The sequence below is a fragment of the Schistocerca cancellata genome, chromosome 8 (genome assembly GCF_023864275.1).
Source record: "Schistocerca cancellata isolate TAMUIC-IGC-003103 chromosome 8, iqSchCanc2.1, whole genome shotgun sequence".
NCBI lineage: Eukaryota > Metazoa > Arthropoda > Insecta > Orthoptera > Acrididae > Schistocerca > Schistocerca cancellata.
In genome coordinates, this window is record NC_064633.1 from 534010282 (window position 1) to 534018649 (window position 8368).

Genomic DNA, 8368 nt, shown 5'->3' on the forward strand with positions numbered 1-8368 from the left:
ATGTGAAAAATAACTACTTGGTATATACTGAATTACTGATATAACACATATTACTTCTATTTGGAATATACATCAGGCATTCCACGAGTGAGCCTGCCTATGAGTGAAATTTCAAAATATGAAAGTCATGGCTGTGAGTAATTTTAACGAAATCCTAAGCCATTAAGATTACATGTAGAGGACAAACATTGGGTAATTTTTTTTAGTTCTTTCGTTTATCACCATGAGCTTAGACAAGTCACACTTGTGATAGCTGGCAGAAAGTGTTAGTCAAGTTAGCAATGATCTTCCACCATTGAGAAACAGTTCATTGTTAAGACTTGTTTACAGTAGAGTAGTCGTTCTAATAACACTCTAGAAAATCTTAAAGCTGCTAAGAATTTCTATTTCGCATTAGATTTCTCTTTTACATTCCAAGTTGTCCTGCCTGGATAGGAGGGGCGTGCAGTCAGCACACCGCTGTCCTGGTAGTTATGGTGGTTTTCTTTGACTGGAGCCGTTATTATTCGGTCGAGTAGCTCCTCAATTGGGATGATGAGGCTGAGTGCACCCTGAAAAATGGCAACAGTACATGGCAGCCCAGATGGTCACCCAACCAAGCAAAGGCCACGTCCGACAGTGCTTAACTTCGGTGATCTGACGGGAACTGGTGTATCCACTGTGGCAAGGCCATTGCCCTTGAGAACTACGGAAGTCCACAAAATATATTTTAATTCAAATTGTTTATATATGAAAAATGCTGACTGATGGAACAATTTAAACGAAATGATAAAGTTACAACCTAACCACTAAATTACAGAAACAAGACATACCTCTTTTGCACTTTTATCTTTGAAGAATGTTTTCTGAAGTGTTCGAAGTGTATTAAGTTAAATTCAACATTTATTTTTCACTCTATTTTATTTTTATGTTGTTACTATGGAACTACATGTGAAACATTAGTCAAAAATGTCAGTAGGTTTGCTGATTTAAAAGTTGATAGTTTCACTATTGCTATTTGGAATTGCAAGTGCTTTAGGCCTATATGTACCAACTGCTGCTACTTTATATGGAATTACTGTAAATTATCTATGCTCAAGACATGCACCTCTTTTTACTATTTTATTTTTGAAACAAGTTCTCCGGATGTGTAGTTTGAGCAGCTGCCATTTTCACCATCAGTTTCCCCTGCCAAACCTATAACTACACTTCTTTTTACTTACCAAAGAAATTAGTTTAAATTTGGTATGAAATAATTCATGAGTTAATATTTATATGTTTTGGAAACATGCGATAGAATCTTATCACTTGACTGGACAAATGTAAGTCATTCACAAGGAAGTAAGCGCATGAAACTGCACATTATAGCCACTGAGGAAATTACACTGATTGCTACATTAACTACTGGGTATGCACAAAACTATATCTCACTTCTGCCATCAGCCTGTTGGCCATTTTATACAGCTGTGAATCCTTTAGTACTGATGCATCATGAACATTTCCTGTATGGCTGATGTTGATGTTCCTAAAACTGTACAAAGACAAAATTTTGTATATTGCTTTTACAACTGTAATATCAATTTCATTCACATTAGTTCACATTCATTTACCAGTTATGACAGTCAACAACTGCCTGAAGAACAAGTGATGTCCAACCCTTCCAGTTCACAAAATCTGAATATCACTCCTGAGGAACTAACACAGGAATGTGAGTGCCATCGATTGCTCCTATGACCTGTGGGAAGCCTGTCATGTTGGAGAACTGATTACTGACTCTCTCTGCTTCCTCAGCGTCTGGCATTTTCATAATTTTTGTCAACAAAGCTGTATTCACGGCCTTAATAAACGAATACAAGCATTTGTGCACAGAGCTTTTATGCACACCAAACTGATTTGCAACTACTCTGTACTCTGCCGAGCTTGCCAATCTCTTCTCTAGTGGTAGCGGTTCACGAATGAAATCCGCAGCAGGCGATAATGCACTTGGTAATTCGAAGCAAAGGTATCGGAATGTTTCTTTCCTCATGCGGAAATTTTCAAGCCACTTGGATTCCCCAGAACGCTGCAATACAATTACGTTCCACCAGTGATCACTTCGCACTTTCTTCCACACACTGCGCGATCTCGGTGGGTGCAAAATATACGTTTCTGGTGGAATATGTTGTGTTGATAATATTCGGAGGCATCGCCGTTTAAACAACCTCCTCCGCACAAGTCCACTCGCATTTAGTTGATATTCATATTCCCTCTTTATAGAAAAACGTAACAAATGCGATGATCAAATCAGTTACGAACGCTGAAGCAGCCATCTAGCTATCATACTAGTACAAGCGACAAACACAGGAGCTGACTGCCAGCGGCCACTCGTGTAAAACAAATGACGATTCAACCCGCACATGTAAACGCGACACCGAAAAACGGTTTACGAGATTCGGTTTTCGTCTTTGGGAAGATGTGTCACATGTAAATGTAGCAAGTGCTGCCTCCAGATTATCTTCTTTGAGCTCACTGTTTGGCACCAGTGAATGTCACAATGGGTGACCAACGTGATGTGATGAAAATATCTTCACCATTCGGTTGAAAACTTCATTGCGTAGTTACGAAGACTATCGACTTCGACCAATATATCAAGCAGAAACAGGGAGCAGAGTGAGACTGCTCTGGGAATAGAAAAATGTTTAAGCTAATTCTTGTTTTTTTTTGTTTTGATTATAAGAAATTATGTTTTAAATGACTTAAATTTAAAACAGTCTTCTGTAAGAAACGATTTCTCATTGTAACTTTTTCAGAGGTTTTCAAAGTTTAAAACTTTTGATTATTATATGTCGATAGGGGGCTATCTCACATGCGACACATCTTCCGAAAGACGAAAACCGTTTTACGCTATCATTTTTGCATGTTAAAGTTTGAAGCGGATTTGCTAGCTCTGTTGAATATTGGAAAACAACTGATTCACTTTCTGATTTAGTCAGCGCAATTGTCATTTCTCTTCACTTAGGTATTACAGGTAGATAGCTTCGTGCTCAGTCTAATATTTCTGCTTCTCCTTTACTGCACAATAACTCCATATTAACGGAATATTCTGAAATAAGATGCAAATTGACAACCCAAGCACGCTTCAAAATCGGTTGCGTTTACATGGGAGCGAAAATCGATTGAGGAATTGCAAACACGGATACTTGAAGTGGTTTCCCAAAATAGGTTCTGAAGTGTTTACGTGACCACCCAGAAGAACTATTGGGAAATCGACTTACGAAATCCGGTTTTGGGAGTCCCGTGCAAATGGGGTGACAGTCAGCTAGTTAATATTGCCTGCAGCCAAAAACGATTGGCTGTCAAAGCCGTCCGACTTTTACCAACATCGGCCGATTCAGGACTAGGGGGTTGTCTGCCATCTAAAAGTTAACGCTGTACATAGTAGTTCTAAAAAGTGCTTCAATAGGTGGCGTAAAACATCAAATAAAAGGCTCAAAATCGGTATGTAATGAAAAGTTTTAGCAGTTTTATTTTATATCAGTGGAGCGACAATGGGAAAAGATGAAGAAAGCAAAAGTGGCGCCCATAGACCATGTTTTATATATTTCTGATCAGACTACCTGTTTTTACTTACAAATCAAAAATTTTAATTTACTTAGCGTATTTTTTTATCTGTACGATGATTTTATAGTCCTAGACATGGAATTCCACCTCTTCATACTGTCAATGCTGATGATAAAAGTACCTATTATTTATGATATTTGGGGAAGAATTACCAAAATGGTATCGTTTTGGGGATTTTTTGTCTGCTATGAGGAAATTTAGAAAAGTCAACCTGGAAACGCAGTAAGCGTCCCATATTGATGAACAATACTCAAGAATTGGTCGAATGAGCGCCTTATAAGCCACTTCCTTCGTAGCTGAATTACAATTCCTTAAGATTATACCTATGAATCTCAATCTGGCATCTGTTTATCCCACTATTTGTTTTATGTGGTCATTCCACTACAGGTCAGTCTGGATAGTTACTGTTAAATATTTTACGGCAGATACTGTTTCCACCAATTTGTCATCAGAAGTGTAGGTGTACAGTAGTTGATGTCTTTTCCAATGCATGCTACAGTGATTTACGTTCAGAGTCAACTGCCAGAGCTTACACCATTCATCAATCCTGTGCAGGTCATTCTGTAAATCGATGCTGTCTTCTGGCGTTGCTACTTTCTTGCGGACAACTGCATCATCTGCGAACAGTCTTAAACATCACCCGACGCTTTCTAGTAGATAATTTATATACACTGTAAACAACAATGCTACTGTAACACTTCCTTGGGATACTTCGCAAATTACTTTCACTTCCGTCGATTTTGTCTCATTAAGAGCGTCATGCTGAGTTCTATCTGCGAGGAAGTCTGAAATCTTGAATCCAGTCATAAATCTGGTCCGCAAATCGGTAAGCTCGTTTTTTTCCCCCACTAAACAGCAGCGAGGGACAGTGTCAAACGGCTTCCTGAAGTCAAGAAATACGGCGGACATCAATCTGAGCGCCGTTGTCTACAGTGCTATGGAGTTCATGGAAAAACAGAGTGAGTTGAGTTTCGCGAGTGCCTATGTGCGTGGAATCCATGATGATGTCTATACACGAAATTTCTCTAAAAATAAGTAAAATGTCGTAACTCTTGAGCATCAAACATGTTCCATAGTTCTACAAGAGACTGACGTCAACAATATAGACCTATAATTACGTGTATCTGTCCTACGATCCTTCTTGAAAACAGGGAACTTTGTTTTTTTCCAGTGGCTGGGTACCCTTAATTAAGTGCCCTTATTTGCATAAACGTTATGAGAGGTACTGTGGTTTTGCTCCTTTCAAAGTCAGACTTTAAATGAAGCACCCGTGTGGGACCAAATTGTAGTTCGTGAAGCCGTGCTATTTTGTAACGACATTATAGCTTATGTACTGTAAATAAATGCTGTTCCAAAAACACTAGTACACTGATGATCTCTCGAGAAGGTACAGTTTATTGGTATTACATGACAGATAATGAGTTATTGACGTTTAAAAATTTCAAGAGACGTATGATGCAGGACAAATTTATAAACTGCAAGATGTTAGTGGCAGTCGCATTAATCCAGCAGTTTTAGTTCGAGTCCTGCTGTCAGCAAACATTTTGTAATTCACCTGCACGGTTCTGAGAAGTTCTGTGACTTGTCATTGTCAATAATTTACAAAGTAAGCAAGAACACGGAAAGAGTGAATGTTCAAAACACGTTGATTATCCGGTAAAAACAAACTACCACTAATCGCCAGAACAAAAAACATTAAAAGAGTCACATGTAAGAAAGAAATAAAAGGTGACTATGCCTCACTGTCAGCCATCTATAAAGTGTAATATGATATTTACAAACGAGTTATTTTAGACTTATTTTCCAAACAAGAGCATCTTCAGATTAGATTAGGTAACTTTCATTCCAATTGATCCGAAGTGAGGAGGTCCTCTGGGTTGTAGAACATGTCAGAAAAACAATAATACATGACAAATATTTACTACTAAAACGAATAAGCTAATGTACCTTCCACAGGTCTTAAGTGGAATGATCGTCTTTTTTTAATGAACACTATATGAAAGGATCGTTTTACAACAGCCATTCACTAAGATTCCATTAATGCACTGAATTTAAAATTTAAAAAAATGTTTTTTTTATTTTTATTTATACAGTAATAAAAAATGCAATAGAACTACTACAATACTTATTTGCAATGAACACATTACTGCACTGAAATGGTGCAGAAGTTTTTTTGCGTTCTGTTCTCGGTGTGTTCTTGTTTAAGTGTTTGTTTCTGTATGATGTTTCTGAACTCTTCTCTATTATTTATGTTGTCTTGTGTGATCCCCAGTACTTTAATGTCTTCTTCCACTTTGTCTTGTTTTTGCTCTTGTTTACTATCTCAAAGATTTGCCTTGTGAGCCTGCTTTTATTCATCCTGCAGATATGTCCAAAATATTCCATCCATCACTTTCTAATGGTGTCTGTTATTGTTTCTATGTCTTTGTAAATCTCTCTAGTTGGCCTCTTCATCCAAATTCCTTCCCAAAACACTGGTCCATATATTTTCCTCAAAATTTTTCTTTCCTGCTTTTCAGTCTCTCTGATCTTCGTACGACCTTGAATCACTGTAGTTTCTGCAGCATAAAGTGCTTCGGGTAGGACTACTGCATTGTAATGCCTTAGTTTCGCATTGACAGAAATAGATTTCTTATTATAGTGATTCCAAAAGAGCTTATATGCTTTTTGTAATCTGGAGATTCTATCTTTATTGGCTATTGAGTTCAGTCCTGATGGTCGGACTATCTCTCCCAGATATCTGAAGTGGGCAACTTGTGCCACTTTCCCGTTTTGTGTAATAATGGGAAGATTATCTACAGGTTTGTTTTCCATATACTGTGTTTTCTTGTAGGAGATTTGTAGCCCAGTTTTCTGTGAGATTTCATGTAGTTTTTCCAATGCAAGTTTTGTTTTCTCTCTATTGTTCATCATAATGGCAAGATCGCCCATGAAAGACAGACACTTCACCCTGATTCTCTGCTCTTTTTTAATCCCAAGCTGAATTCCTTTTGTTTACTTTTCCCATGTTCTCACAGTTTTTTCCAGAATCATGTTAAATAGAAGTGGGGACATTCCATCTCCTTGGCGAACACCAGTATGGATATGAAATGCTTCTGATGTTTCTCCCATGAATTTAACTTTGGAGGTGGTACCTGTTAATGCCTGTTGAATAACCGACCATGTTTTCCTGTCAATGCTGAACTAAAGTGTGGAATAATGTTTGTCTACCTATTGAATCGTAAGCCTTTTTAAAATCGACAAAAGTTACCGCAGTATTTCTATATCATCTCATTTGCACAATTGTTTTTAAGTTCCATATCTGTTTGATGCAAGATCGACCTTTGTGATACCCTGCCTGATACTCCCCAATTAACTGGTCCGCTTGTTCTAGTCTGTTTAACAGGGCCTTTGAAAGAATTTTGTGTATTACAGGGAGCAGTGAAATTCCCCTGTAATTTTTTGGATTGGATTTTTGGACCTTTTTGTGATTAGATTAGATTTGATTCACTTTTATTCCAATTGATCCATACTGAGGAGGTCCTCCAGGATGTAGAACATGTCAGAAAAACAACTATACATGACAAATATTTACAACTAAAACAAATAAGTTAATGTACCATTCCACAGGTCCCAAGTGGAATGATCGTCATTTTTTAATGAACACTATATGAAAGAGTCATTTTACAAATACTAATGCAATGAATTTAAAATAAGAAAAATGTTTTTATTTATTTATAAGGTAATAAATGTCTAATACAACTACTATAATACTTATTTACAATGAACACATTACTGCACTGAAATGGTGCAGAAGTTAGATTGTACTTACACGCGCGCACACACACACACACACACACACACACACACACACACTCATATTTACAATGAACACATTACGGCACTGAAATTGTACAGAAGTTATAATATCACACCCACAAATCAGTTAGTTCTACTGAGAAATTCATCAATGGAGTAGAAGAAGTTGACCACCAATAAATCCTTTAGGCTTCTCTTAAACTGAATTTCATTGGTTGTTAAGCTTTTTATGGCTGCTGGCAAGTTATTGAAGATGTGTGTTCCTGAATAATGCACACCTTTTTGTACAAGACTAAGTGACTTTAAATCCTCGTGAAGATTATTCTTATTTCTAGTATTGATTCCATGAATTGATCTGTTGGTTTGAAAAAGTGATATATTTTTAATAACAAATTTCATTAAGGAATAAATATATTGGGAAGTAGTATTTAGTATCCCTAGTTCCCTAAACAGGCTTCTGCAGGATTTCTTGAGTTCACACCACATATAACTCTTACTGCACGTTTTTGTGCCTGGAAAACTTTAGCTTGGCTTGATGAATTACCCCAAAAAATAATACCATATGACATTATGGAATGAAAGTAAGCATAGTGTACCAGCTTTTTCATTTTTATATCCCGTATGTTGGACACAATTCGCATTGCAAATAGACATTTCTTAAGACGCTTCAGCAGCTCTGTGGTGTGCTCCTCCAAGTTGAATTTCTTATCAAGCTGTAATCCCAAGAATTTAATACTGTCCACTTCTTCTATCTGTTTGTCATCGTATGTTAGGCATATACTTTTAGGACACCCCTTACAAGTTCTGAACTGCATGTAGTGTGTTTTTTCAAGGTTTAGTGACAAAGAATTGGCTAGGAACCAGTGATTAATGTCCACAAATATTTTATTAACTGATCTTTCTAAGACTACACTTGATTTGATATTTATTGCAATGTTTGTATCATCGGTAAACAAAACGAACTTGGCATCTGGTAATGTTACTGATGAAA

At 37.1% G+C, this 8368-nt stretch overlaps 1 pseudogene; it reads right to left on the reverse strand.

The window, feature by feature from the left end:
* Nucleotides 1–559: 559 nt before the first annotated feature.
* Nucleotides 560–677, reverse strand: LOC126096140 (5S ribosomal RNA; annotated as a pseudogene).
* Nucleotides 678–8368: the final 7691 nt, after the last annotated feature.